We start from the raw sequence: 24,931 nt of genomic DNA, 5'->3' as shown, positions 1-24,931 counted from the left end.
GTTTTGAGTCTAGTTCTGCCTAAGGACAGAGATATAGTTCCAAGTAATCTTGGATCTCTCAACTGAGTTTCTGTGTAAATGAGACATAATATGAACTCTCTCAGAGACATTCTTTCTGTTCTATTGAGGGCCTGTTTCATCCAAAAAAAAAAAGCAGACAAGTTTCACTATAGAAGCCCAAGGGACTGGAGGTGCCCAATTTTAAAACAATGGTGTAGACAGATGTGGCAAAATTCAAGTGGCTCCTAATCCTATAGTTTGGGCTTGGTCTCAAATGTAAGAGAAAAGAGACTACTCCAGCGAGCTGATCATTTCATTCTAACTTAGAATTTAGGTGTGTGTCACAATCCAAATTCTTAGAGCTCTGTTCCTAAAAACTCTGGCAAAGTTTTCATGTCACACTTCAACTGCCACTGAGGATCTGTATCAGGGGACAGCTAGACATTGACCACTTGGGCCAGTGCCCGGCCGCTTTCAGGTAGGAACGGAGTTTAACGATGAAATATTGAGTACTTGCTGGGTGCTAAGCACTTCGCCAGCGTTATCACATGAAAACTTTTCAACACCCTTATTACTGTCTTCTCAATTTACAAATAAGGAAACTAAGGCACAGAGAGATTCAGAAAGTCACCTGAGATCATACAACTGAAATCATGGGGTCAGTTGAGATCATGGAGAAGCTTGGATTTAAAAGATATGAATAACTCTAGAATATATATTATTCACCAGCACACAAGCCTATTCTATTAAATACAACAGAGATACATAAAATATATCGGAGACCACGTTCTCTCTGACATTGACCGAGTAAATATTAACACATATCTTTTTGTTGATTCATCAGGCAAGTCATGGGCTGTGTCCTTTCTCCCTCACTGCAATAATTAACCTCTAGTGCTGTGAAATTCCTTTTCTTTTTTTTTTTTTGAATACGGAGACATTCTCTGTCACCCAGGCTGGAGTGCAGTGGCGCGATTTCGGCTGACTGAACTTTCAGTCAGCCGGGTTCACGCCATTCTCCTGCCTCAGCCTCTCCGAGTAGCTGGGACTACAGGCGCCCGCCACCACGCCCGGCTAATTTTTTGTATTTTTAGTAGAGACGGGGTTTCACCGTGGTCTCGATCTCCTCGAGATCCGCCTGCCTCGGCCTCCCAAAGTGCTGGGATTACAAGCGTGAGCCACCGCCGCGCCCGGCCGAAATTCCTTTTCATACAGAAGCTCACGGAGCTCCAACCTGGAGTATGGCAAAGAGCCACTCAAACATCCAAAAGTAGCCACTTATTTTACACACACACACACACACACACACACACACACACACACACACACCCTGCACTGATTTTGGTGACTTGAAAGAGACGAAGACCAAAGAATCCCTGAAAATGATTGCTGAGTCAAAAATAACTTCTGATTAGAATTCAGAAGAGAGCCCAATCTAAGGCAGAGTTGACTTCTTAACTTGCCAGAGCGTTTATTTCCTACCCTGGGAGAAAAAAAATCTGGGCCTGCAAGTATGTGGGCAAGAAGGCTACACATGACTTGAGAAGAAACTAGGAAAGGAGTAATTCATTCAAATAGAGTCTTTCTCAGGAGTAAGAAGAAAGGCTGATCTTTTCTCTGCAAGTCGACTTTAAGTGGATCTGGTTACAAGGTCCTTGTTAACCCTAAAGGACAAGTTACTTGGCAGAAAGGCCAAATACAATCCTCACTTTTGAGAGATGTAAATGTTTACCTCCGTAATACCACTTGAACAGCAATCTTGTGGCAGACAATATCCTCCATGCAAAGATTTACCATAGTACCCAGCACAGTATAGTTGTTAATTAAATGACAGCTTCTCCATGACATAACATTTGTGCCACCTGACAAGAAGCATTTGAAAGTAAATAAGGCATCTTATTTCCTGGTTTTTGACACTTATTTGGGTTGATTATACTCAATTCATAAATTCTTTTTTTTTAGGGGTTGGGGGGCATTATGTGTTTCAAGAAGACCTATTAGGTTTAGTGTTCTGTTGTACTTTGTGTTGAGATTTTTCATGAATGATGGTGACCAATTTTTTTTATAATGCTTGACCATAAGACTTTCTTAGGTGTGGTAAATTCCTTCTTTAATTAAAATGTGAAATGGACAAATTATTGCCCAGACTCATGCTCTCCTTAAAAGACATCCCATGGTAATTAGATAAATGGCACAAAATAATATCTAATTGCATTTAAGAAAACAAACATTCACATGATTTTTTTCTTAAAGCAGAATCATGGTTATTCCTAGAATGTCACTCTCACTGGCTTACATTTTATTAAATTCCAGATTTTAATTGATTTTAAATGACAAAATTTTTTGCAAGTTGGCTTAAACAAAAAAGGGAATTTATTGACTAACAAACTGAAGAGTCTCAGGAGACTACCACCTTCAGATACAGTTTGGTCAAGGTGCTAAACCAATGTTATTGGGAATATGACTCCATCTTTTGGCTTTGCTTTCCTTTATGTTGATTTGATTTTTATATAGGCTTTCTCCATTAACTGGCGAAACACAGTACCCATTATTTAGCAACACCCACAGTAAGAAAATCTTCCCTTCCCAGTAATTCCAGCAAAACTCAGGGATTGAGTCTCAACATATCAATAGAATCATGTGTTCATTCCTGCCTCCAAGGGGGATAAAAGATGCTAATTTCTTAATCCAGTGGGAGGGAAAGAACTGGGTAGGTGGTGGGTTTTCAGTCCCCTTCAACTACATAAGTAAGGAGTAAGATGATTTCCCAAAGAAAAATTGAGATTCTATTTCCAGAAAAAAAGAAAAATAAGAGACAAACAGACAAAATCAACAGTAGTTAACTCCATACAGTAGGGTGGAGTTTTAGCAAAAGCATTTGTGAAATGCACGTACAAGCCAAGCCTATCTTTTTTTTTTTTTTCTGACTTTCACAATAGCAGCAGCTTTATAAGTTACAGTGGTATTTGTGGGTTATAATTTCATAATTCCTTCGAACTTGTTTTCTCATTTTATTAATAGTTAAGCTTTGAACAAGGAAGAAAGAAAGGGAAAATGCAGAAACAGTAAGTAGTATATCCACATCTACATTGACTCTGATGCACTTATGCAAACTTTGCTTAAACTTACATCCACATTGTTTAAAGTGCCCTCTATCATGTGTGTGAAAGCAGATAAAAGTTTGACAGCTGCTTTGAAACCTCTGGAGATTAAACCTTAGGGTACCCCAAATCTACCATAAGGTAATCCTCCAGCCCACTAAAGATTTTTCTGGACCCTTAGTTTATGGTGTTTTGGAGTATCCTGTATTTTTTTCTTAGATTTTCAACATACACTAGCACATTATGTAGAAATTGCCGTAGATGTGACGGATATCTACTGAATGTAATTTGCATAAAGATGCATGCATTGGCCGGGTGCGGTGGCTCATGCCTGTAATCCCAGCACTTTGGGAGGCCGAGGTGGGCGGATCACCTGAGGTCAGGAATTCAAGACCAGCCTGGCCAACATGGTGAAATCCCATCTCTACTAAAAATACAAAAATTAGCTGGGCATGGTGGTAGGCACCTGTAATCCCAGCTACTCAGGAGGCTGAGGCAGGATAATTGCTTGAACAAGGGAGGCAGAGGTTGCAGTGAGCCGAGATCACGCCACTGCACTCCAGCCTGAGCGACAGAGTCAGATTCCATCTCAAAAAAAAAAAAAAAAAAGATTCAAGCATGAAAACGAGGGTAGAAATAATTATTTCATTGCTTTATACATGTAGTACATGTAGTTGCCTTTTAATGGTCCTAATACAATACTATCTTGTTTAACATTGTCATAAAATGAGATAGATATTTGACATCGGAAATTTTTCCAGTCGATTATTTTAATTACGTGTTTCCTTGACATATTTTTCTAAAGTGCATTATTTTCTTTAGTAGGGTTAACACACATATCTGGATCATAGACAAAAAAAAAAAAAACAATTAAATTACTATGACCAGAATCAGTGGCAGCATCAGGGCTTATGTCTTACTCAAGTTTGCAAGGATTGTTAGCCAATAGATTAGATGACTTCAAACTCACACATTATTAGAGCTGTGTCTGCTGTGGCCTCTGCCATTGCGAGAGGGTCAACTGAGGCTTCTTAGGGCTGTATCTTCTTTTTTGTGGTTTCCAATTTGTTAGAGAAGGGATAATACACAATTGGGTTTGTTAGACTTTTCTCTTAAATAAGAGTACCTAGATTTCATGGGATCATATAAGGGGCTCTGTAATGAATAAGGTATAACAGTTTCAGTGCATTGGTTGTGTTTTTGTCAACCACTGCACTCTAAAATCTAAGACAGCAGAGGCCAAGTCTACATTACAGCCTGATAAGAGTATCTAATATATAATCAGCACTCAACAAATATGTGTAGAATGACTGAATTTTTAGTTTGTCATTTATTCTGTCTGAAACTTATAAATGTATTTGCATACTCTTGGCTTTGTTCCAGATAGTGAAGATTTAGATAGGTGGATTCTGCATGAACTATTATTGACAGTTTATATGAAGTGAGGAAACATGTATAAAAACCACCTAGCTTAGTGATGGACATGTAATATAATGGGTGCTCAATAATATTAGTTGAATCAGCATTTTCCTCTCCTAGGGTACCCTTTAGTTTGTTTTTAAAATTGACCTTCATTGCTTACAGAATTTTTAGAGTTTGCATGGTATATCAGGAAAACCAGTTAATCAGGTGTCAGAATACCAAGTTCAAGTCCTCCCTTTCTCACATATTGTTTATCTGGCAATTAACATTTTTTTTTTTTTTTTCAGACACAGTCTCGCTGTGTCGCCCAGGCTAGAGTGCAGTGGCACAATCTCAGCTCACTGCAAGCTCCGCCTCCTGGGTTCAAGCGCTTCTCCTGCCTCAGCCTCCCGAGTAGCTGGGACAACAGGCGCCCACCACCAAGCCCAGCTAATATTTTCTTTTTGTATTTTTAGTAGAGACGGGGTTTCATCGTGTTAGCCAAGATAGTCTCAATCTCCTGACCTCGTGATCCACCTGCCTCAGCCTCCCAAAGTAACATTATTTCTTTGAACCTCAGTTTCTTCATATGTAAAACAGAAGTAATGATTCAACCTAACAACATGTATTGAACTGTAGTCAGTGTTAAGATGTACAGGATTCAAAAATGATCTATGCGTTGCTACTTCTCATGGTTTCTTTTGAAATTCAGATTAAATAATCTATCATATGTAAACTATGAATCAATATTAAAAAATTAAATATGATTGGTATTATTTTTCCATGAACTCTATCGTATTTTTTGCTGCTGAAAATCATCTAAATCCATGAGTTTCCCCCCTTCATTGTATTCTTCTGAGACAAATCAAAATCAGTAATATTTTGTTTTATTGAAAGCTTGTCTTTATTTGCATTTGATCTGATTTTCTCAAAGTCCAAGTTCTAGTTTGCCTTTCAATTTTTTCTATGGGATTCAGCTAAATATATTATAAAAGTTTTGGGAATGTCAGGAATGAATATTTGCTTAGAGGATCTTGGGGAAAGGTTTGCAGCATTTTAATAGGTAGATTTGATTGATCTAGGGAATCTACTTTCTGTATCAATTTAAGAAAAAGCCAAGGAATAAAATATGGAAGGGGATGATAAGTAGTTTGTTCGAGACCAGCCCCTTTCTTTCTTGGGTACAGATTCAGGGTACTGTGTTAGGTTGCCAAATTTAGCAAATAAAAATAGAAAGCAGTTAAATTTGAATTTCAGATAAATAATAAATTTTTAGGGTTAATATTGCTGAATATTGCATGTTGTATTTTATGTGTCAACCCTAAGTGAGACAGTGCTTTTAAAATTCTTAGAATGCTTCTTGTCTAGTTGGAAGGGTCTATGAGTTATGACCTTTATTCTTACAGGAGCCTTAACAAATCTGCACCCTTCAGATGATCTTCAACTTGTTAAAATGTAGGGTAAATTTGCCAACTGGATAGAGGGGTCTGTTCTTTGACTAGGGTCATCTAGAAAGTTCTCTTTGGGCTCTCTCATGTGGTACAATGATATGGCTGCTGGGGCTGGGAATTTCTGATTACTCAACTAAGGATGACATCTAAGAGAGCTCACTCACAGGGCTGACTGTTGGGCTGGGTGGTGACCAGGAGTTCAGCTGGCAGCTATGGACTAAAGTGCCTGCATATGGCCAATCCCCACGGCTTGGGCTTCTCCCACCAGCACAATAGCTGTGTTCCTAGAGGAAGCATCCTAAGAATGAATGTTCCAAGAGCTGAATCCTTTTCTTTTGCCTTCATACTAAAAAATTCACTGGATTTGGTGATACCACTAGCACCTACTTCTTATAGATGATTGATATTGTTATGTGGCTTGTTACACAGCCTCTACTCTCCAGGAGAATATTTATTTCAATGACTAGGAAAAGAAAGACTCAGAGGAGAGATCAAAGCCTAAGATGTGAAGTGAGGATTGAACAAGGAGTAGCAGAGGGACTGGGGAAGCAGGTGTCCCCCTAAAATTCATATGTTGAAATCCTAACCCCCAAGCTGATGATACTAGGAGGTGGGGATTTGAGGAGGTAATCAGGTCATGAAGGTGGAGCCCTCATGAATGGGATTGGTGCTCTTATAAAAGAGTCCAGAGATGTCCTTGCCCCTTCTACCATGTGAGGTTATGCAGAGAAGATAAAAGAGGTCCTCACCAGACACAGTATCTGCAGATGTCCTGAACCTAGGCTTCCCAGCCTCTATAACTGTAAGAAATTAAATGTATGTCATTCATAAGCTACCAGTTTACGGTATTCTTTTACTAGCAGCCTGAACAGTTAAGACAGCAAGTTCATAAAGCAGATACATAGTGTTTGAGAAATAGCCACCTCTGCTGGATCAGGGTATTAGGTAAAGTGGGAGAGTTATGGATTACATTGGATTGATACCTGCATTTTCTAGGATAATTCTGAGAATAAAGAGAACAGGTTTAAGAAATAAGTTGATCTCTGTGGAATAAAAACTAAGAACCTAGAATATACTTTTTTTTTTAATCTCAGTCTGCCCAAACATTGGGTCTGAAATATTAGAGGTTCATGGTTTATCCTTTTAAAAATTCTCATTTGCTTTTATTTATATGTTTTTTCATTTAAGTCTATGCCTGGTTGCTTTAAAAAAAAAAAGGCTACTTTTACTTAAATGCATTCAAAAATGGCAATTAACCAAAGGAACTTGCCTCTGACACAGATCTTGGCTTATATCTTGAATTGCATAGTAATATTTGGTGCACTGCTATTTCCTTTCCATATTTCATGGATGTCCCACATGTAACCTAAGAGTCCCAAAGGCACTCAGGAGCTTGAGTGAGTATAAATCCCACACTACTGAGGTTTCAAATCACAAGTTCTTGACATGCTTAAGACACACTAGATGTACAGAAAGTGTTTGATTGAAGCTCACTATGATTTTACGTTAGCCCCAGAGGTTGCTTTCAGCTAAATAAGTATTAGGTCTGTTTGTTAGAAGGGCATCTTTTCCAACCACGACATAGCTGCCTGCTGAGCAAAGCAGTTGGTAGCTAGAAAAGCAGTGAATAAGAACATATTCTGCCTGTTGCTATGAAATGTGAAAGGAGGTAGCTGATAGCTCAATTTGCTCCAAGAGACTTTGAAGAATAGAAAGGTCAAGCAGCTCAGCTTTATTTTTAGACTAAAATGAAACTGTGTTGTTTCTCAAAGCTTAGTCTAGTGAGGGAATGTAACAAGAGGGAAGAATGAGATCATATTGTCCATCTACTGACTGAAAAGTCAGGCTGTGCTCTTAGGGTCTGCCACTGTATCAGAATTGACAGTTTCACCAATAGCATTCAGTAGTGGGACCTGGAAAGCCACCTTGCATAGGCAGAGAAAGGTAATGAGAGTGTGTATTTCACTAAAGCAGAGTACAGGTGGCCCTGAAAAATAGTAAAATAAAACCAGTCATCAGTGAACAATATATACGTCTGTGAATGTCGGCTGGCCATTACCAACTAAAACAAAGTTTCACTTGGAAAATGGGGATTAGGGATGCAAAAGAATTACTCTCATAATGAGCAAAGAATCAGTTTGACACCTTAGAGAATACAGGTCGAAATAATTCTATCCTAAGATGACATTTCTGAACAACCATTGAGATGGATACTAATGCCTAAATATTTAATCTTCAGTCTCCTTCCCTGTGAACTAGTCTTGACATTGAAGCCATTCGGATATGTTGGAAAACGAAGGTGAATCTTTACTACATGAAATGTTGCTTTAACCTTGTCACATTATCGCAGCAGAAAGACGAGTGATTCATTTATAGATATTTGAAACTTCAGTTACCTGTCTTCCCTCACTTAAAGAAAAATAACTCATGAGGTTTATCTAACTTAATTCACAGACTGTCTTTGTTCATCTCCCAGAGAAGATCTCTTCTTTATTCCTATGTGTTTGAGGCCAGCTTATCATAACCAGCAAGGTTTGTTTCTATGCAGCCAAATCCTGGCATTCTCCAAGAAGTGGTTCTGATAATATTTTTGCTCTCATCAGATTACTGTTTTAAAGCATTCAGAGGGACTCAGCAAGAGTTTTCTAGCAGCTCCATTAAAGTATTCATTTTTCCAAATATCAGGCCCCATGAAGAAGTTTTCCAGGTTGGAACTTCACAGAGCAGAGACAGATTAGTTGACATTTTTAGAGTTTGAGATGAAAAAGTAAGGAAGCACGCTACAACAGAAAGAAGAGCAAACACATCACAATCCTTTTTAATACTGCTCTAGGTCTTAAAAAGGTGAATCACTGAAACTTCGCCAGCATCACAACTAGTTATTAAACAACATTGTCCATGGGTGACACTCGAAATATTGAACCACTGGGACAGCCTGAGCACTGAGTTGAAGCTGACTCTTAGGGTGCCACTATGCATCAGGTGTTGACCTTTGAATGCTGAATCTGGGGTGTCCAGGTGGGGTGTTGAACATGGGTACATATTTTAACAATTTAAGCAACTCTGATGGCTGTGACTGTGTTTACCTGAATCATATTATTCCATATTCATATTATTCCTGTTTATCCCATGCTGACCCCCAAATTGTTTATTACAAGATACAACAAGAAACAAATATGAGTATATAATCTAGATTCTGTGCCTTTGTTGTGATTTTCTTATGTGATTGTACAATTTACTTAATCTCTTCGTGTCTTAGTTTTCCTTGTATAAGATAATTTTTCCCACCCTAAGTCAAGGCATTGTGAAAATACAATGATGGTGAAAGCTTTCTGAAGGAAAATCTGTCATCTAAAAATATTTTTGTAACTCTCTAGTATTTTTTGTCATTAAAAAGTTCTTTAGGAATTTTTGTCACGTAACTTTCCAAACATAGTCCATTAAAAATACCTACATACAAATTTAGCTGGATTTAGATTTTTTTAAAAAGGTCTACTTGTTATCAATATCATTATTATATTGTGTGTATATTGTTTAGATATCTTCAGTCTCTAATAATGTTATGAAGAAAAGTTTATGCTCATTTTTATCACTATCACCAAATCAAGTTTTTTTTTGTTTTTTTTTTTTGAGACAGAGTCTCACTCTGTCGCCAGGCTGGAGTGCAGTGGCACGATCTTGGCTCGCTGCAGCCTCTGCCTCCTGGGTTCAAGTGATTCTCCTGCCTCAGCCTCCCAGGTAGCTGGGATTACAGGTGCACACCACCATGCCCAGCTATTATATTTTTTAGTAGAGATGGGGTTTTACCATGTTGGCCAGGATGGTCTCGATCTCTTGACCTCGTGATCTGCCCACCTCGGCCTCCCAAAGTGCTGGGATTACAGGTGTGAGCCACCATGCCCAGCCAATTTAAGTATTTTTAAGTAGGTTAAAAACATACTCCATCGTGGCTTTTGTCACCAAAACAACTACAAAACCCATAGTTAGTGATGTTGGCCTCTTAGGGTTAAAATATATTAGGAATCCAGGGACTTATAATACATGGATATGTTAGGTTGTTGCAAAAATAATTGTTTTTTGCCATTACTTTTAATGGCATAAGCCACAGCTTCTTTTGCAACAACCTAGTGAATAAATATTTACGTATATGCAGACACCTGTAACCTGTATATTAATTGAGACATAACTTGTAATCATCAACACTGGCACATTAAATTAATTAGTGAATATGAAATACATATATGTACATATGAATACAGTCTATTGTATTATCATGCATATCTGAGGACAACACATAATTTCACAATTCAGCCACTTCTTCAGCAGGTAAGAAAAACACATTTGCATTAGCAACAAAACCTAAAGCTTTAGTTGATAAAAGAATGAAAAGTAAAACACGTACTGAGAGAGATAAACCTGCTTCTTTATCGTATCCTTTAGTGGCTTAGGAAAGGTTTTTGTGGGAAGAAAAGGTTGTGGGAATTTGGTTGCACATTGCAAAGGATGATTTATGAAAGTTCGATTATAGAGTGACCTCATCTATGGTATTTGCTAAGAACCAAATGTGAGTGTCTTTGGTAGAGTAGAACAAAAAGTACTTCTAAATGAATATTGAGCTTCAAAACAAATAGCAATATCACAGGAGGCTGCCAAATACAAGTGTCCTGAAAGGGCATTATAATTAAATATATCTAAACAGAATTCTAAATACAACATACAAGGTCATTCCAATAAGAAGGTAACCCAGGCATTGAAAAAGAATGACAGGGATACCAAGAATGTAGGTGTCTGGAAATGCATTGCATATGAAGGTTCATGTTGAGGCTAAAAAATTAAACATCAGAAGAAAAGATGGAATTCATCTCCCATTCTAATTTATTGTCATGACAGCAGTTGTGTTGCCACTCAAAGGCTCAGAGACCAGCCCTCGCTTCTGCATTGTTGATACCTGCAAGCAATGGTGTATAATCAGAACTAACATTTTACAAGTCTCCAAAGTTTCTGTCAAAGAGAAACAATGGATGGTTTATTGATTGGCAGGTTAGGAGGGGTAGACCCAGAAAAAAGACACAAGAGCTGAAATTTTCCCTGAGAAATGTCCATCCTCCGCCTTAATTTGTCCCTTGCCAAATAGCAAATAGCTCATGATGTTGTGAGAATCCAGGCATGAATCAAGATGCAGGACTTCGGTCAGGTGCGGTACCTCACACCTGTAATCCCAACACTTTGGGAGGCCAAGGCAGGCGGATCACAAGTTCAGGAGATCGAGACCATCCTGACTAACATAGTGAAACCCTGTTTCTACTAAAAATACAAAAAATTATCCGGGTGTGGTGGTGGGTGCCTGTACTCCCAGCTACTCAGGAGGCTGAGGCAGGAGAATGGCGTGAACCCAGGAGGCAGAGGTTGCAGTGAGCTGAGATCACACCACTGCACTCCAGCCTGGGCAACAGAACGAGACTCTGTCTCAAGAAAAAAAAAAAAAAAAGATGCAGGACTTAAATTCCATTTATGCAATCAATTTCCTCCATGACATGCACAAATCATTTCCTCTGCAGCTCCACCTAACTGTCTATAAAATGAAGACAATGGTGCATATTTTCACACTTTGGATTGTAACCAACAGATGCTTCAACAGATTTTTTAGGTGAACAAGCCTGATACAAACAGGGACATAGACTTTAGCCGTGCTTACCTATATTTTTAGTGAAGCTAATTCAATAGACACATTTGGGTTTAATGTCCTAGAAACTCATATGCACGAAATGCAACATAATTTTTTGACCTTCATTCATTTTTCACACACTGCTTCAGCTCCCTTAAAAAGCAGTTTTTGGCCAGGTGTGATGGCTCACGCCTATAATCCCAGCACTTTGGGAGGCCAAGGCAGGCAGATCACAAGGTCAAGAGATTGACACCATCCTGGCCAACATAGTGAAACCCCATCTCTACTAAAAATACAAAAATTAGCTGGGTGTGGTGGCTTGTGCCTCTAGTCCCAGCTACTTGGGAGGCTGAGGCAAGAGAATTGCTTAAACCCAGGAGGCAGAGGTTGCAGTGAGCTGAGATTGCACCACTGCACTCTAGCCTGGCAATAGAGAGACTCTGTCTCAAGAAAAAAAAAAATAGTTTTCAAAATAATTAAATCATGTAATTGTTTGTATCAGATAAATGCTATAAAAATACAATTTACTGAGTACTTACCATGTGCCAAGCACAGTTTTAGGCATTTTACACATATTACTCATTAATCTGCAAAATAACCCTATGGTTAATACTAATTTTATCCCCTTTTTATATTTAGACAAACCTGTCAAAGCCGATAAACAAATTGCCCAAGAAGTATTGGTTTTCTATTGCCATGGAACAAATTAGCATAAGTTTAACAGCATAACATAGTATTCCTTTATTAACTTATAGTTTCTGTGGGTCGGAAGTCCAGACATATCTTAACTGGCCCTTTGCTCAGAGTCTTACAAGATTGTAATCAAGTTGTTAGTTGAGCTGCATTCTCATCTGTAGGCTCAACTGGGAAAGAATCTGTTTCTATGCTCCTTTAGGTTGCTAGCAGAAATCGTATCTTTGCAGCTATATGGTGAAGGACCCTGCTTTTTGCTGGCTATTGGCTGGAGGTCACCCTGGGGTCCTATAGGCCGCCAGCAGTTCCACGTGGGCTTCTCCAACACAAAGCCATTTATTTCATTTATTTCATCAAGCCTAAAAGGAGAGTCTGTCACCTCAAGGAAGGTCCAGTCCCTCTTTTAAAGGCTGTTCACCTGATAAAGTCAGGCCTGCACAGAGTACTCTCCCTTTAACTCAGAACCAATTAATTTGGGAGGTTAATTATATATGCAAAACCTTTTAACCTTTGCCCTCTTCCATTGGGTAGAAGCAAGTCACAGGCCCCATCCATACCCCAAGGGATGGGGTACACAGAGGCGTGAACAATAGGAGGTGGGAATTATTGGAGGTCACCCAGGGTGTTTCTGTGACACTAGGTTAGTGCTCCTCAAACTTTAATGTACTTACAAATTATCCAAAGATTTTGTTAAATGCGATTCTGATACAGTAGGTCAGGGATGTGATCTGAGAATCTACATTTCCAACAAGCTCCTACACAATGCTAATGCTACTGGCTGGTCTGGAAACTACCAAAACCCCATAAAGTTGGGACTGGAACCAATAGTTTCAGCTCCAGGCCAGATACTCTTAACCACTTCCCCTATACTTGTCAAATCTCCCTGGACTTTATCTAAGGTTGTTATCAATAAGGGATATAGTTTTATTTTTGTTCCGCATTTATCCTAAGGTAGTCAATGTAGTTGACATCTAATTGTCTCTTTTCACATTTATGTTTTTTTTTTTTTTTTTTGACAGAGTCTAGCTCTGTTACCCAGGCTGGAGTGCAGTGGTGCCATCTTGGCTCACTGCAAGCTCCACCTCCTGGGTTCACGGCATTCTCCTGCCTCAGCCTCCTGAGTAGCTGGGAGTACAGGCATCTGCCACCACGCCTGGCTAATTTTTTGTATTTTTAGTAGAGTCGGGATTTCACTGTGTTAGCCAGGATGGTCTCGAGCTCCTGACCTTGTGATCTGCCTGCCTCGGCCTCCCAAAGTGCTGGGATTACAGGCGTGAGCCACCGCGCCCGGCCTATGGGGTTTTACAGAACAAGCTTTGCCACAGGAAATGTGGCCTTTGAATCAAAGCTCAGGCATTCTCCAGCTGGCCCAGATGTCCTCTATCCCTTTCCTCAGGGAAGTGACCATCTGCCCTGGGCTAGGTAACACTCCATAGGGGGAAGATTTGCATGTTCTAGAGGCTCCATGTTTTACTTACTGAGGAGTATTGGACAAATGTCTAGGCCATCACCACCTTTCACTAGATGGAAGAAGTTTCTTCTTCTTTTCAAATTTATTTTTCATTGTATATATTTGAGATGTGTGCACAACATGATGTTTTGACATACATATAAATAGTAAAATGATTACTACAGTCAAACAAATTTACATATTCATCAAAAGAAGCTTCTTCTTGGCCGGGAGCGGTGGCTCATGCTTGTAATCCCAGCACTTTGGGAGGCTGAGGCGGGCGGATCACGAGGTCAGGAGATCGAGACCACGGTGAAACCCCGTCTCTACTAAAAATACAAAAAAATTAGCCGGGCGTGGTGGCGGGCGCCTGTAGTCCCAGCTACTTGGAGAGGCTGAGGCAGGTGAATGGCGTGAACCCGGGAGGCGGAGCTTGCAGTGAGCCGAGATTGCGCCACTGCACTCCAGCCTGGGTGAAAGAGCGAGACTCCGTCTCAAAAAAAAAAAAAAAAAGAAGCTTCTTCTTGTTTTATAAATTGGGTCTCCTAGGGACTTTTCATTTGACCTAAGTGTTTTTACCAGAAAAACATTTCCTTTTTTTTAGAAAATAAAAGAAGAGAAGATTTTAAACACTAGTTGGCTTTTGAAGAGAATAAATATTTACTTTGAAGAAAAGACTTATGAGGACTTAAAACATCTTGCTTGACTAGCTACGAATAGCTCCTCCCTGGACTTTATGTAGGGTGTAGAAATCATTCTCACCAAAAGAGTAAGGAAATGTTGAATCAAAGTTTCCTTTTCAGTAATCTTTCCCAGACAGGAAGCTGTTATCTGTCTTCTTTTAAAAGTGCTGCTTATACCCTTGCAACTTAAATTTAGCTCTGAGGCAGCCTCTCCTTTCTCCCTGTGGGGTACAAGTGGTGCTAAATGGCAGACAGATGTTAAACAAAGATACCTTCCCACACAGCTTCCTTTGACTCTTTAAGTAAACTCCAATCTCTATTTTTTAAGAAAATTGCAAGATAAGCCTGTCAGAGGCCTCTGAAATTAACATAATTCAGACCTCCTGCCAGTGTCCTAAATCCTAAAATAGTGAATTTCCAGTTGTCTGCTAGCAAGCTGCAAGGCTTTCAAAGCAAAGCCAGCATTCCAAGATTGGAGTAAACCCCCAATGCTAACCTTAGCATTGGGAACTTGAAGGCAGAGGAATCAAGATAAATGCCTCCTTGTATAACTTGTATAACTATATATTGAAAAGCTGGAGTCCTCCTGGTCTCTATTGTTAGAGATTGCTAACCACAACGAAATAATATCTTCACATATTTATTGAGCTGCCCTAGGAACTTTACGTTCCATGCCTCATTTAATCTTTACAACAATCCTGTCAAATGCTCATTTACAGCTTCCATTTGGATGGACAACTCAAGTAGAGAGAAGTTAAATAACATGCTTAAGGTCACACAGCTAGCAGCTAGGCAGAATTCGATCCAAAGTCAACATATAGTGCTTTTAAAGAAGACTAAATACACAACAAGATGCTAAAAGAAAGAGGACGCTTGCTTTCTTCTGAAGTGGCTGAATGGTGTTCCCCTAAAAGATATGTCCATGTTCTAACTCCTGGATTCAATGAATGTGACTTCATTTGGGAAAAGGGTCATTTCAGATATAATTAATTGAAGGATCTCAGGATGAGAATATCCTGGACTATCTGGCTTGTCCCTAAATTCAATGACATGTGCACCTGTAAGACAAAGGCAGAAAAAGATCTGACATTGACAGAAAAGAAGACAGAGACACAGAGGAGTCTTCTGTGTCTTTACGTGGTCATGTAAAGACAGAGGCAGGAATTGGGAGTGATGCTGACACAAGCTAAAGAGGCTTGGAGCCACCAGGAGGTGGAAAAGAACAAGGAAGCCTTCTCCCCTAGAGCCATCAGAGGGAGCATGGCTGCGCTGACACCTTGATCTTCTTCTGGTTTCCAGAACCGTATGACAATAAATTTCTGTTTTCAGCCACTGAATTTTTGGTAATTTGTTATTTGCAGCCTTAGCAAACTAATACAGTCATGCACCTCCTGTTTCCATCACTGACTGACCACATATAAGACCATGGTCCCATGAGATTAGAATGGATCCGAACATTTCCTGTCACCTAGTGATATCCTAACCATCGCAATGTGTCTGGAGTTGTTTCCTTCTGGTGGTTCTTGGTCTCGCTGACTTCAAGAATGAAGCCACGGACCTTTGTGGTGAGTGTTACAGCTCTTAAAGTGGCACAGAACCAAAGAGTGAGCAACAGCAAGATTTATTGTGAAGAGTGAAAGAACAAAGCTTCCACAGCGTGGAAGGGGACCCGAGCAAGTTGCTGCTGCTGGCTGGGGTGGCCAGCTTTTATTCTCTTATTTGTCCATGCCCACATCCTGCTGATTGGTCCATTTTACCGTGTGCTGATTGGTCTATTTTACAGAGTGCTGACTGGTCCATTTTATAGAGTGCTGACTGGTGCGTTTACCGTACTTTAGCTAGACACTGAGCACTGATTGGTGTGTTTTTACAGAGTGCTGATTGGTGCATTTACAATTATTTAGCTAGACACAGAGCACTGATTGGTATGTTTACAATCCTCTAGCTAGAAAGAAAAGTTCTCCAAGTCCCCACTCTACCCAGGAAGTGCAGCTGGCTTCACCTCTCAATCCCCCCTCTAAACAGGACACCCCAACTGCTACTGGGAATTGGGCGATGACTGCTCTAGCTATTTTCTGCTGGATAGGGGTGAAGAAGAGGCCCTGTAGTTGTAGTGCCCTTCTAAAGAGGGGAACTCTTTAGGCCAGTCAAAGGGCCAGCTGGTTGGTCCAGGGGTCCTCGGTCAAAGTTGTTAGTTGAGCTCATTTGGGGTTCCATTTGTAAGACCATCTGTAGCTTGATGGCCTCAATCCTAGAGGAAGCAAATTTGACAAGGAGGTTAAAAATACAGGGCCCGAAGGAGAGTAATAGCAAGATGGCTGTCACAGGACCTAGAAAGGGGAGAAGCCATGTCGCCCAACTCCAGAGGTTGGTATGAGTTTGAAAGGCATTGTCTGATTTCAGAAGCCTTTTCCTGTAAATGCCAGGCAGCATCTCGTACTATCCCTGACTGGTTAGTGTAAAAACAACACTCTCCCCCTAAGAAGGTGCAGAGTCTGCCTTTCTCAGCAGTGAGGAGGTCTAGGCCTCAGTGATTTTAGAGAGTCACTGCTGCCAAAGAGTCTATTTGGGATTGTAGAGTAAGGATAGATTTCATTATTTCTTGCAAACTGTCTGAGAAATCCTTTGAGGGTGTGTGGTAGTAGGATAATGAAGAAGATAAACTGACTATTCCAGTTCCTGTAGCAGTAGCCATCCCTAACCCTACAAGTAGTGGTATTAGTTGTATGGCTCTGTGCTGACTGACTTGAGCTTTGAGGGGCACTGATAGGGTTTGATTTCCTGGGGCAATGTTAATGTTGGGACTTAGGAAGACTAAGGTGCAGGTGCCTGTCCAGTTAGTAAGGAGGCAGATATAGGTTGATGTTCCCCATAAGAAAAATATGCCTTGGATGTGTAGACAGAACTGGTTGTGTATGTTAAAAAGGTGTGTGAGTTGATTGTTTTAATTTTCCCATACTCCTAGAGTACTTGCTAAGGGAGCTCTGGTGAGTGGCTGGAAAGGGGTGTTGGGAGCAAACTGAGTGGCTCCCTGTGTTCTATTTTCCCACTGGAGAAAAAACTGTTTTGTATCTACTAGGAACCATTTGAGAGTGTGATTGAAAGAGGGGATGAGAAGGAATTCACTAGTGGTGGGGGCGCTGCTGCAGGGGGTCGAGGGGTGAATGGTTATGCAGGGAGTATATTTGCCATTAGAAAACCTGGACTGTTTGTTAAGTAGGGAGGAGGTGATGAGTCTAAGATGTTACACTAATCTCCACTGACCGTTTGGTTTTTGCACTTCTAGAATTGGAGTGTTGCAGGGACTGCTGCATTTTCTTACTAAGCCTTGAGCTTTTAAATGTCTAACAATATCCTGTAATCCTTTATGAGCTTCAGGCCTTAAGGGATATTGCCTTTGATAAGGAAAAGTGGTGGGATGTTTCAGCCTGATTTGGACGGGACAGACATTTTTTTGCTCTTCCGAATTGTCCTTCCAAAGCCCAGACTTCAGTATTGATTCCCTCCTCAAGCAGGGGACTACAAATGGGTAACTTGTTCCCCATAGTCATGTAGATAATGGCTCCAGCTTTGGCTAATATGTCCCTCCCTACTATAAGGGTATAGGACTTTCAGGCATAACAAGAAAGGCATGTGAAAAGAGCAAAATCTCCCAATTACAACTGAGGAGGTGAGACAAATACCTGGTTACACGCTGTCCCAGGATTCCTCAGATGGTAATGGACCTTGAGGACAGTCATCCAGGACAGGAGATTAACACTGAGAAAGCCACGCCAGTGTCCAGGAGGAAGTCAACTTCCTGGCCCTCAACCGTTAAACGTACCCGGGACTCAGTGAGAGTGATGACATGAGCTGGCGCTTGCCCTGGGCACCCTTAGTCCTGTTGTTGGATCATCTGGTTGGGGGCTTCTGGCCCAGAGAACCTTTGTCCTCTGGGGCAGTGCACCTTCCAGTAATTGCCTCGACATAGTGGACATGGGCAAGGGGGCAGCTTGTTTCTTGTTGGACAATCTTTTTTAAAGTGTTCTTGCAAACCACACTGGTAACAAGCCCTACTGGGTGATTGGCCTGCTCCATTTTCTTTCCTCTCTGAACCACCAGAGTTTGTTTGTCTGAGGGCCATGACTAAGGCTGCAGCCTTTCTCTGATCTCACTTTTCCTTTTCAGCCTATTCCTCTTGTTCCCTATTGTAGAACACCGAGGTTGCCAGGTTTAATAATGCCTCCAGATTTTGTCCAGGGCCCAGGGGTTGCTTTTTGAGTTTTCTCCTGATATCTGCAGCTGATTGGATAATAAATTTATCTTTTAGGATCAATTGACCCTCGAGTGAGTCAAGTGACAGGGGAATGTATTTTCTTAAGGCGTCCTATAGCTGCTTAAGGATGGCAGAAGGATTTTCTTCCTTTCTCTGAGATATGGTGGACATCATTGACTAATTCATGGGCTTTTTCCTAATTCTCCCTAGTCCTTCTAGAACACAGGTCAGCAGATGTTTATGACTCCAGTCTCCGTGATCTGAGTCTAGATCCCAGTGGGGATCCATACTGGGGATGGCTTGCTGACCGCTAGGGAATTTGTCCCTTTCTTCAGCTGTCATTCTATCATTTACTTGATAGATTACTTGACTAAGATACCAGGTATCTCCAAATTCTCGGGCTGCAACTAAAGCTGCATTCTTTTCATGAAAGGCCAGGGTTTGATCTAACAATAGCATGACATCTCTCCAAGTGAGGTTGAAGGTTTGCCCTAGACCCTGTAGGACATCTATATACCTATCAGGATCATCTGAAAACTTTCCCAGGTCTGCCTTGATCTGCTTTAAATCAGAGAGGGAGAAGGGGACATGTACCCAGGTTGGGCCAAATTCCCCTCCCCCTATAGCTTGAAGGGGACATAACTGATAGCCTGGGGGTTTTCGTGGTCTCTTGGAGATTTCTTTGCTTGTTTCCTTCTGGGTGGGGGAGATTAGAGGAGGCTTATCATTAATAGGAAGGGGACCTATAGGGATGCTAGGATATGGGGGTAAGCTGAGAGGTCCTCTTGTGGGATATAAATTGCAAGCTTTGCATAGTTGTGGATTCTCCTTCAATGAAAAGAGAGCTTGAACATAAGGTATTTCATTCCATTTGCCTTCCTTCTTACAGAAAAGGTCAAGCTGCAGGATAGTATTGTAATGTATACTTCCTTAGGTGGCCATTTTTCCCCATCAGAGAGAGAATACTAGGGCCAGGCCATAGTGTGGAAAAAAATGAGCCACTTCTTTTTCAGGGTTTGCAGGTCAAATTGGTCCTAATTGTTTAGGATGCATTTCATGGGAACCCGCAACAGTCCTTGGACCCTGCTGATTGGAATAGTTGTGCTCACCGACGCAGCAGTAGAAACTCCTCTTGCCCAAGAGCCCGCAATGGTCCCTGGACCCTGCTGATTGGAATAATTGCATTCACTGATGCAGCAGCAAAAACCTTAATTTTCCTCTTAGACCACAAAGAGGACCAAGGAAAGTTGGATTTATTGGCCCTTACAGATGCATTCTCAAAAACCTGTTAGAGTCCTGTTAGTACTGGGACCTTACCCCTGTCCTATAAAGATGTTATGCCTCAAAAATGAAGTGGAGGGCCATACCCTGAGGGAGGGAAGGGATCTCCAGGGTTGGAAGAGTGATGCCTTTTGTCCTCACTTCTCATCATATGAATAGGAAGGATATCATTTCTGAGGCTCCCCATATCTTAGCTTCAGGAATAGCTTTTGTTAGGCCTGTGAGTCTGAGGAGGGATCCTAAAATTTGAGATAGACCCCCCCAACAAATGGGGCTTTGGGAAAAAATTATGTATTTCTGCCTGGTGAGCCCGGGTGCCTAAAGAAGGGAACAGAGTCCTGAAGTTTATATAGAAATCATTTTTATAGGAGAAACTAGAAAAGCACCAGAGACAGGGAGTGGTTTTTAGAAGCGAGACTAGCCTTGGAGAAGGGAGGCAGGAAGAAGTTGTCTGACAGGCATTAGGACCCAGGAGGCAAGGGTCAGGATAGATAGGATAGATGGACGAGTCTCACTTGAGTGACATGACTTTGAGAGTTCCACTCATGTCTACAAGGTCAACCAACTTTTTGTCGGGACCACAGAGCTGAATGGTTTTCCTCTCTGTCAACCCTCAGCTTAGCCCAGAAGTACTGGAAAAGTGGAAGCTGGTTCCAGGCAAACCAGCACTCCCAACTCCGAAGAGTCAGGGGTTGTTAGAGAGTCCTTTCCCAGAAAGCCTGATACCCGTGTCTTTAGTCCAGTGGCTGCACTAGTTGCTTTTAACTGGCCGACAGGTGCCCAGTATTTAGCCCCCGAATTCTAAGGAAAAATAGGAAAGAATAGCAAGCAAAAGGGGTCTGATGGTACTCACTGCTTGGCAATAGTCCCATCTGGGTCACCAAGATATGTCTGGAGTTGGTTCCTTCCAGTGGGATCTTGGTGTCGATGACTTCAAGAATGAAGCCATGGACCTTCATGTAACAATGAGTGTTACAGCTCTTAAAGGTGGCACAGAACCAAAGAGTGAGCAACAGCAAGATTTATTGTGAAGAGAAAAGAACAAAGCTTCCACAGCATGGAAGGGGACCCAAGCAGGTTGCTGCTGCTGGCTGGGGTGGCCAGCTTTTAGTCCCTTATTTGTCCACGCCCACATCCTGCTGATTGGCCCATTTTACAGAGTGCTGATTGGTCCATTTTACAGAGTGCTGATTGGTGTATCCTTTAGCTAGACACAGAGTGCTGACTGGTGCATTTTTACAGAGTGCTGATTGGTGCATTTACAATCCTTTAGCTAGACGCAGAGTACTGATTGGTGTGTTTTTGCAGAGTGCTGATTGGTGCGTTTTTGCAGAGTGCTGATTGGTGTGTTTACAATCCTCTAGCTAGACAGAAAAGTTCTCCAAGTCCCCACTCGATCCAGGAAGTCCAGCTGGCTTCACCTGTCAGCAACATCACAGAACAACATGGTACTCATGTGTTTGAGATGGTGCTGGTGTGAAGAAACCTACTGAGCTGCCAGTCCTATAAAAGTCTAGCACATACAATTCTCTAGGGTACATAATACTTGATAATGATAATAAACGACTATGTTACTTGTTAATGTATTTACTATAATATACTTTGTATTGCTATTAGATTGGTGCAAAAGTAATTGTATTTTTTTGCCACTAAGGGTAAAAACAGCAATTACTTTTGCACCAACCTAATATTTTAGAATGTGCTCCTTCTACTTATTTTTTTAAAAGTTAACTGTAAAGCAGACTCAGGCGGGTCTTCAGAAGGTATTCCAAAAGAAGGCATTATTATAGGAGACAACAGCTCTGTGTGTGTTATTGACCCTGAAGACCTTCTAGTGGGACAAGGTGCAGAGGTGAAAGGCAGTGATTTTGATGATCCTGACCCTGTGTAAGCCTAGGCTAATGTGGATGTCTGTGTCCTCATTTTAACAAAAAAGTTCAAAAAGTTAAAAACAATTCAAAATAGAAAAAGTTTATAGAATAAGGACATAAAGAAAAAATATTTTTGTACAGCTGTACAATGTGTTTGTGTTTTAAACTAAGCCTCACTACAAAAGAGTCCAAAAGGTTAAAAAAATAAAAGGTTTAGCCAGGGCGCAGTGGCTCACGCCTGTAATCCCGGCAATTTGGGAGGCCAAGGCGGGCGGATAATGAGGTCAGGAGATCAAGACTATCCTGCCTAACACAGTGAAACCCCATCTCTACTAAAAATACAAAAAGAAATTAGCCAGGCCTGGTGGTGGGAGCCTGTAGTCCCAGCTACTCAGGAGGCTGAGGCAGGAGAATGGCATGAACCTGGGAGATGGGGCTTGCAGTGAGCCAAGATCACGCTACTGCACTCCAGCCTGGGCGACAGAGCAAGACTCCATCTCAAAAAAATGTATATATAAAAGGTTTATAAAGTAAAACAGTTACAGTAATCTAAGGTTAATTTATTATTGAAGAAAACTATTATTTAATCCATTTAGTGTAGCCTAAGTGTCCAGGTTTTATAAAGTCTACAGGAGTGGACAGTAATGTCTTAGGCCTTCACATTCACTCACCCTCACTCACTGACTCACCCAGAGCAATGTATAGCCAGTCCTGCAAGCTCCACTCATTGTTAAGTGCTTTATCTAGTGTACCATTTTTAATCTTTTATTCTGTATTTTTACTGTACCTTTTCTATGTTTAGATATGTTTTGATGCACAAATACTCACCCTTCTGTTATAATTGCTATGGTATTCAGTGCAGTAACATGCTATACAGGTTTGTAGCCTGGGAACAATAGACTATACTGTCTAGCCTAGATGTGTAGTAGGCTATACCAGCTAGGTTTGTGTAAGCATAATCTATGGTATTTGTACATTGACAAAATCACCTACCGATGTATTAAGCAACACATAACCGTACAAAGACTTGAGAAAAAAAAATCATTAGGTGAACTCCAACAGTCCCCTGTAATTACTATTTGTGCCTGTCTTCCTGAATTGCAAGCCCTGAGACGGCACAGATGATATAACATTCACCTTTGTGCCTCTAACATTCATGACACCCATGTGGAGTTCAATGAATGTTTGTCGACTTGAAATAGCAGGAACACTGGTGAGTGAAGACTGTGGAGACCGCAGGCCTGCAATCATCTAGGAACATACAGAGAAGAATGAAGCAAGTCAAATTCTTGTAAAGGGGCCAGATCAGGTGGCAAACATCCATGTGGCTCTTCTGCAGAATTGTGAAGAAGGCCAGGAGGCCCTCCGTCCCTTAGGGGCATGTGAAGCTGGCCCCGGGAAGGTCAGAGCCACTAAACATTTTCAGCGCTTGTCTAATGAAAACATAAACATCGAAATGGAGACTGATTTCAACAAATACTGAAATGGGAAAAAAGTGGGAATACATCTACTACTATTCACTTTTTGGTTTTACTTTTAATTTAATTTTCAAAAAAATGTATTATTAAAATATACAAAAGTATGCAGTGAAGTTTCCCGCCCCCTTACCTATTCATTCATTGAACACATATTAGAGTGTCTACTGTGTATACTATTCTTGGTGCTTGGGACAAACCAGGGAATAAAACAGATGAAAGCAATAGTCCTCATGGCCTTCACATTCAACTGGGCAGCTAGCCAAGGTAATCCTCTTTGAGAAGGGAAGATTTTTCCAAAGGCTAAAAGAAGTGAAAGAAATTAGCCAAGAAAGTATCTTTCCCAACAACCTCTATATTTAGATGTTTCTGAGACCTCCCAGGGTTTCTTTGTGGACTTGTCCACAAATTCAAACATATATTCTTATTTTCCCTTATTTTCAATTCAAAAGACTGTATATTATATACATCTTGCTTTTCTCATTTAATGTATCTTAGAGCTTTTTATCCAATAACTTTATCAGAAAGTTTATGTATTTTTTTTTTTTTTTTTGAGATGGATTCTCGCTCTGTCGCCCAGGCTGGAGTGCAGTGGCGCAATCTCGGCTCACTGCAAGCTCCGCCTCCCGGGTTCACGCCATTCTCCTGCCTCAGCCTCTCCGAGTAGCTGGGACTCCAGGCGCCTGCCACCACGCCCGGCTAATTTTTTGTATTTTTAGTAGAGACGGGGTTTCACCGTGGTCTCGATTTCCTGACCTCGTGATCCACCCGCCTCGGCCTCCCAAAGTGCTGGGATTACAAGCGTGAGCCACCGCGCCCGGCCAAGTTTATGTATTTATTTATTTTTGTATTCCTGCATAACCTATTTGGGTAGCTATGCAATAATTCATTTCACCTTTTCCGTATGATAGAATTTAGGTTGTTTTCATTATTTTGAGAAATGTTGCAATGCCTGTGTATAAATATCATTTAAATCCCTTGGATAATTTCCCAGAAGAGGAATTTCTTGGTCAAAGACATATGAATAAATCATTTTGACAAATATTGCCAAATTGCCTTCTATGGGGTTTTACTAATGTCTGTCTCCCCAAAACAATGGAGAGTTCCTGTTTTCTCACAGGTTGCCAATGGACTATGATGTCAAACAAAAATTTGTGGGGTTTCTAGCCATTATGATTAGAAAAAAAATAATAATCCTATGTAATTTTAAATTTTCATTTGTCTTATTTTGAATAACAGTCAACAGTTTTCATGTATTTAAAAGCCATTTTTATTTATTTTCCAGTAAACTTTTACTATTTTTTTCCCAATATAACTGGGCAAGCAATTGGGAAGTTGGTGTTTTTCTCATCAATATCTATGTGCTTTTTATATATGATGGAAATTATTCTGTTTTATGAGTTATGAATTTTTTTCCTGTGTGTTGTCTTTTGACTTTTTAAAATAATTTTTTTTTGCCTTACAGATTTTTAAGACATAGTAACATTTACCTTTTTTATGGCTTCTGGATTTTAAGTCATATTTTAAAAGATTATACACACCCCAAATTTAAAAAGCAATTTTATCATTTTCTTCTAGTAGGCTTATGATTTCAGATTTTACATT

At 40.6% G+C, this 24,931-nt stretch overlaps 1 protein-coding gene across 4 annotated transcripts in view; it reads left to right on the top strand.

The window, feature by feature from the left end:
• Nucleotides 1–378: 378 nt before the first annotated feature.
• Nucleotides 379–24,931, top strand: part of ABRA (actin binding Rho activating protein) — a 49,523-nt gene continuing 24,970 nt past the window's right edge. For 2 of the 4 annotated variants that reach the window (XM_032760261.2, XM_058443641.1), the window contains exons 1-2: nucleotides 379–478; nucleotides 3,022–3,065. The gene's annotated coding sequence lies outside the window, so the exon portion shown is untranslated. Of the gene's footprint in view, nucleotides 479–3,021; nucleotides 3,066–4,981; nucleotides 5,058–8,407; nucleotides 8,486–24,931 lie in introns of all 4 variants that reach the window. The other 2 variants (XM_058443640.1, XM_058443639.1) reach the window with 2 other exon arrangements.

This window comes from Hylobates moloch, unplaced genomic scaffold (genome assembly GCF_009828535.3).
Source record: "Hylobates moloch isolate HMO894 unplaced genomic scaffold, HMol_V3 SCAFFOLD_9, whole genome shotgun sequence".
NCBI classification, from domain to species: Eukaryota; Metazoa; Chordata; class Mammalia; order Primates; family Hylobatidae; genus Hylobates; species Hylobates moloch.
The sequence above is the reverse complement of the archived record's forward strand: the minus strand, read 5'-3'. Positions and strand labels throughout refer to the sequence as shown.